Source organism: Parasteatoda tepidariorum, chromosome 7, assembly GCF_043381705.1.
Source record: "Parasteatoda tepidariorum isolate YZ-2023 chromosome 7, CAS_Ptep_4.0, whole genome shotgun sequence".
Taxonomy (NCBI): Eukaryota; Metazoa; Arthropoda; class Arachnida; order Araneae; family Theridiidae; genus Parasteatoda; species Parasteatoda tepidariorum.
Window position 1 is genome coordinate 43,089,125 of NC_092210.1, and position 7,336 is coordinate 43,096,460.

A 7,336-nucleotide genomic window follows, 5' to 3' on the forward strand; every position below is an offset into this window, starting at 1 on the left:
GAGGGTCTGTTGTATACTGTGCACCGATATTCTGGTGCCAGCAGCCGTTGCCGTTGATTGCCTTTGGCACCCGAGCATCTCGATCAATTGCTCACTCTGTAAGGACACAATTGGATTGGGCTTGGTGGTCCGGCTACTTGGCCACCCAAAACTCCTAAATTATCTATTCGTGATTTTTTTTCTGGGGTGCCATTGTAGAGCAATGTGTACAACACGCCTGTATATTCTGAAACGGACTTGGCGGCACGAATCTCTGCTGTTACAATCAGTGAAGCGCCAGGTATCTTCGAAAATATTCGCCAATCTATGTCCCGGAGGAATCATGCGTGCATCCAAACCAACGGGAGCAATTTCTAACACTCCCTGCGATACTTGTAATTTATACATTGTACTCTTTTTTTGAATAATAAAGCGTTTTGCACTACATTTTATTTTGTTGACGACGTTCTCTACCTCCACTCCAAGTTTGTACGAGGCATTCTGTTAAATCCTGCGTAAAAAAATGTGCATTTGTAAATGAACAAATACCTGGAAAAGGCTAAACTAAATTAGTAGTTTAACTGTTACGCATCCGGGATTTCACAAAATCCTAAAATGGAAATATAGGTAGCGGACTCTAATCTCACAGTAAACATGGATGCATTTACTTTTTATTGTTACCCACACATACGCAGACATACGTGCTAATTACAAAGTTCGGCTAATATGCCCTTGTCTAAGTAAAAACAAGTTGTTGTTGTTGTTGTAGTTTATTTACGTTGCACTAGAGCTGCACAATGGGCTATTGGCAATGGTCCGGGAAACATCCCAGAGGATGATCCGAAAATATTCCATCACAATTTTGATCCTCTGCAGAGGGGATGGCAACCCGCTTCGGTAGCCCGACAATCTTAGCTAAGTCGAGCACTTTACGATAGAGCAGTTTAAGAGGACCAATGCCGCACAGCCTCGGTCCCCTCGTAGTCTGATCCAAGTGGTCACCCACCCGCACACTGGCCGCAGCCAGTGATACTTAACTTCGGTGTTCTACTGGGAACCTTGCCTTAACAACCCGTCCAACGCTGGACAAGATATACAGATAGCGCAAGATAGAGAAAGACAGCACAAGCATACATTCTGGGATACGGTGAGATTCGGACCAGCTACCTCCACATAGATACATATTTGTTATGTCTTTCTCTAATTCAAGTAATATGTTTTTCAACTTCACCAGCACGGTTCCCAGTAAAAAACCAAATTTACTCAAGCATCACTGGCTGCGGTCATCAAGCGGGTGGGTGACCACTTTGATCAGCCTGTGTAGAGACCCAGGATGCACGGTATCGGTCCTCGCTAAACTGTTTTACCGTAAAGTGCTCGACTTCGCGTGCAAGTTCTTGGGATACCAGAGCGGGTAAGCCATCCCTTTTGCGAAGGATCAAAATTGTAGTGGTATATCTTCGAATTAGGGATGTTTCCCAGACCGATTCCGATATTTTCCATTACAATAATTTTTTTGTTTTCTGCCTCCTTTCCAGTTTTGTACACGGCATTCTAGTACACGCCGTAATTTTAAATCATGGTAGATACTAACTTAAAGTGTACATCGGAAAAAAAGCAATTTACCCACGAAAAGTGTTTAGTGTCTGTTAAGTGTTTACTAAATAAAATAAAGGTTATAAGTTTGGATTTTTTTTGTTTCATCTCAAACTCTTTTAGTATTTTTAAAATTACCGAATTTTGGTCAAAGTTACTAATTTTTTTCTCAATTACTTCCAAACAGCTCTGTAATAAAAAATAAAAACCATATTTTATTGTTAATTTCACCAAAAAGTCAACACTTTATTCAAGCATGAAAATTACTTTATTTCACGCATATTTCTTAAAATTTTTAATTTTAGAAATAAATCTTGTGTTTTTCTCCATATTTTGAGAAATACTTCAAAAGAAATACCTTACATTGTTAATATTAAGTTTATTTAACGATTGAAACTTCGAATATTGAAAAATGTTATAAAAATAAGCGCTTTAAAAAGTGGCCAATATTAATAATGCTACCACTGGTTTAAATTGTTTCAATCAGAAATGAACCTTGTAATATGCTTACGCTATTTTGAGAGCTGCATCAAAAGAAATACCTGTCATTATTAAAATTAAGTTTATTTAAAACGTTCAATTTCTGACAAAAAGTGGCTAAATGTCTTAAAAAGCGGCCACTGTTAAAAAACACTACCACTGTCCAGTAGAAGATTCTCATTATTTTGCCCTATACTTCAAGACATCAAGGTTAAATAATCTTCGGAGTTCTAATCTATCAACTTATTTGTCTTAGTTGAAATAATTTTTCTTTCCCCTCAAAGTAAAGCTTATGAGGACTTATTAGTTGAAATTTCAACTTTGGAATTGACTTGCATTTCATTTGGATATCAATTCAAATGCAGGATACTTAAATTTTGAAGACGATAATTTTGAAATTTGTTTAGTACAACAGTAATCAAAATTATAGATTACAAGCCCATTGAGTTTATAGTAAGTCTATAATATAAATATGCGATTTCAATCCCATTACTCCCATTTCAGATTATTAAGACTACAAGTAACATTACATGGAATTTTATCTTCCGTTCTCCACTTTAATATTGAAAATATAACTGGAATTACATTTGTTATGAAGAAAATCAAATAAGTGGGAAGAAAATCAGATCACACACGCAAATAAGAAATTCACAATAATAAATAAGTAAATTCACAATAAAAAGTCTTGAGTAAAAAATTCACAACATTTGAATCTCTCTTTTTTTTAAGCGGTTAAGTCTCATGAGTTTGAATAAGCTTCCCTTGAAACACATTTAGATCTTTATAAATGTAACTATCTCTGTCTTTAACATCGAACTTGAAGACACAGTGAAGTTATATAATGCACAGAAATTTTATCATTCTGTTATTTTAACAATGAAAGATAAAATTTTGTTTTCAATTCTTTCTTACAAAAATTAAATATTGTTTCAAATAGTATTTTTCTTGAAATATTGATTTTAGAAAGTTATTTGGGTTTTTCCAAGGTCAAGTGCGCAAAAAGATAAACATGTGACGCGTTTAGATAATCAGTATTTTAAAGAAAATAAAATTTCTTTTTCATTAAAAGCAAGAGAGTCATTTATATTGGACTGAATAGTATCTTATTGTGCTGTCGTTTAGCATAATTTCTGATAATTCATTTATTATTTTATTTTATCAATAGAAAAAATGAAGAAGTTAATATTAATAGCAGTTTTCTTAATAGCAATATGTACTGTTAATTCGAGTAAGTAAAGTTCAGCTTTCTCCATTACATTTTACTTCAATTATTTTTAAAATGTTAGTAAAATATTAAATCTGTTAAAATTTTAAATCTTCGCTTATTTTAATCCAATAAGACATTTTTGTTGATAATTGTGTCATTATGAAGATCGAATTTTCATGACACTTACATATTATTGTTATTTCATTAATGTTATCTTCAATTTTGCATTCTTGGATATTTTTTTTTCTTTTTAGAATGCCTTTTTTAGATACTGTAGGACATTTTTTCAGATTTTGGAGATATTTTTCATCTTTTAGTTCATATTTTCTTTTACATTTTACAGTATTTCTTGTACATTTTTTTTTTTTTTTGGTATTTTATAAATCTAGACAAGAAAATTTTAAATAATTTTACCTTTTCTTTTGTACATCTTTTAATGAATTTATATATAAACTAATAAAAGTATCAATACAGTTTTCCTCTCGTTTGTTGCTTTTGTAATCTATGGATAAGATTAAGGAGTGTCGTTTTAAGACTGAAAGCCTTGTTTATAAGGAATTTTTTTTATTTTAAGGAGTCTTTTTTTTTAATAATTTTAAAGTATGTTTGGGATCATTTAGAATGATCATCAACATCTGCGAATGTTTCCCACTTAAATAAAGCTACCTTTATTTTGTGCTATAACTGAACGCTATAACTGAACGCTAAGAAAACCTAGGAGAATCAAACATATATATTAAGGAAGTCATATAAACCACATATTTACAAGGAGTAACTCCTCACCTCCTGCTGTACCTGGATAGGGAAAAAATATCGAATAAATAAAAAAGGAGGAAATAATGTGTCCTATCGAAATAAAGCCACTTCTGATTATAGATCATATATACGTCATGTTTATATTTCAATTGAAATGTACGACGTTGTGTACTAGTTACCAAACCATAGAGGTCAATATTATCAATAATATGTCAGGTTTCTATGGTGGCAAATTTCAATTCAGCCACAGACTGAAACAGCTTCTTTTTTTTTTTTTTTTTTTCTTTTTTTTTTGTATATGCAGCTTTACTAAAGATAGCAGATAGCCCTTTAAGTTTTCTTGGAGATTGCGGACATGATAAGGGGCTGATGATTCATGATATGTTATCTATCATCAAAAAAAAAAGGAAAAAAAAAACTCCTTGAAGATTTTTCAATTAAAATGAATACATTCTCTTGCTGAAAATTGAAACTTGGGTCAAACAATTCTCCCTTCAAATGCCAGTAAATGAGCTCGTGGCACTTTTTGGTTAGCAAAATATTAAATCTGCTCCGAAAATATCTATCTCCGATTTAACTTTTTGAAACCACTCATTTTGGACGAAAATATTTACACACACATTTGTAAATTTTAAATTTAAAATGTAAATATCTATTCTCTGGTGGTTGCAGCAGACAAACCTCAGTTTTCTCATTGAACATTTAGTGTGTTACTATATAAGTTTTAATACCAACATTTTTTAAAGCTTTATGTCTTAAAAATTAGATATCTGTTGCACATTAATTGTTTAATACATGGGTGCACATTAAAGTTATTGTAGCCCGAATTTTTTAATATGCAATTAAATATTATTAAAAATCAACTTCGTATTTTAATTTGTAATTCAATACTTTTGTTTTGTACAACTTGGTAAAAATCTGATAGTAATATTTAATGTTCCTTCAAACATAAAAGTGTCCTACATAACATTTTGATAAAGTTGCGGCCCGCCATTTGATTTGTGTTTTTAATTGTGGCCCCCGGCCTCATGTAAGTTGGAAACCCTTGGGCTAGATTAACACCTTGGTTTCGAAATTACTTAGTTTTAGTCTTTAATCACCTCAAAGCTCCACCTTCAACTTTTTTTTTAAAAAAATAAATAATTAATTATTGGTTAAGAAAAGATAATAATTGAAAAAATATGCTGGAATAAGAAAGCAAATAACACGTATAATCTGTTAGGAAAATTTAAAATATTGTAACTACAAATGGCATTCAAAGCGTGTATATAAGGGAATTTAGTGAACGACTACGTCAAACTTCATCTATCAAAAGGTACCTCAATATTAAATTAAGTTAACGTGTCTTATATACCAGTAAATTGATATTTTATATTTGTATGTATATAGCCACACTATTCCCTTTCTAGAATTTAATCTTTGATTGAATTCGATGAAGGTATGCTACTAGTTGAATTATTTAATTATGCCGTATATTTAATTAATTCATTTTAGCACTCATTATTTTTTTATTTTTTTGTCGGGAGATTTGTATTTACTTAACCGGATTTTTTAACACTAATTTATGACCAAATCAACTATTTAACGAGAACCATTCATCGGTGTTGGCGAGTACATATCACGTCCGACCGGAGGTCATCATTAATGGGATGTAATTATCGACTATGTCAACCTTCTTCTATATATAGGTACCTTAAGATAGAATCAAGTTAACTTGTCTTATATACTAGTGAATTGGTATTTAATATTTGTAGTGGTAGTTACGCCACATATACAAATTTTCAGATCATATAACCTCGTAATTAAACTATATCACTATAGCTCCCTCCAGTGATCCCTGAGAGTGTTGAGTTTCTTATTCCCATTCAAAATTCGTCTATTCATTTGCAGGTTATTGCCCAACAAGAGAGACCATTGTTTGTATCAGATCAATCAACCGCTGCTGTTCAAATGATGATTGTCCCAGAGGCGAATTATGCTGCAGAGAAAATTGTGGAAACAAATGCAAAACACCTTCCTCAACCCCTACAAATGGCCGAAATGTTGTACCGGTCGAAGGATGCCGAATTGACCCTTTCTGAAGCATATTTAAATTATGGATACTAAGTAATACACTCTCTTAAATAATTTTGAGACTTTTTGTTCAGGAATTAGTATTTTTTTGATTGATTTTCTTTTAATTTCATAATTAGGATTGAATTTTTTAATTTTTTTTTTAATTTCATTTTCTGAAATGTATTAAAAATATTTACTGATTGTTTATTACAAGACATTAATAAAAGTTTTGATTTAATCTATGATCTTTCTTGCATTATTTATAAAATTTTCCTAAATCTACTGTTTTTTTCTTTTTTTTAATTCTAAAAATACATCATTATATTCTAGATTTCTGAAAATGCACATTGAAATAATTTTTGCGTTTTCAGCAAACTTACAAAGTTTTGAAAGACGCAAATATACAGTATGCAAATAATAATTTTTTATAACAAAATGTTAAAAAACATCTAACCCTTAATCTTAATTTTAAAAAAACCCTTCTTTTGAGGAAGGCTCTTGTATAGACAACCGAAACTGTAATATGCCCATTTCTATAATTAATTTTTGCTTAATTCGCGTTGTTTTTCACTTTAGTTTACGTAGCACAAAATATATCCTTGTATTTTTTACATGTTTTCTAGCATCACTGAAACATTCATCAATGCTAATAAAGTCACATAGCAAAACTATAAACCTCTCCAATGGTTTCAACAACTTTTTTACAGTTTTGAGAATTCAGCCAATTCTCAAAAAGTAGCTGTGATATTTTGGTATGTATTCCAAGCGTCCCATGCGGCCCCTTTTCCTCAGATACAGAGTGAAATAAGGTTTACGCTTTTTAAAAGCTGAACTCACTTTATTATGATTCATATCAACCAGGATTAAATTATTTATTCATGAAAATAACTTATATAGGTTACACATTTACCTTAACACAGGATGAATAAATGAAGTATCGATTTATGAGAGGTGTATTATTTAAAAACGCCGTTACGAAAGCTTAGTTGCGTCAAAATTAAACCAAAATTAGTATATGACCTTTCGACATTTCAGTACTGCAATATTTACTCCACTAATAATAAAATTAAAAAATAATGAAATAATAAAAAAAAAATTGAATTTGGAATTAATCATTCCAAGTTTTTCAAATTATCAGTTTTGCTCTAAAACCTTGAATACTGACATAAAAGAAAATTTCATGGCAACCGAAAATTCATAAGACAAAGTATGAAGTTAATTATTTCAAAGTATGAAATAATTAACAAATATTAAAAATTATTT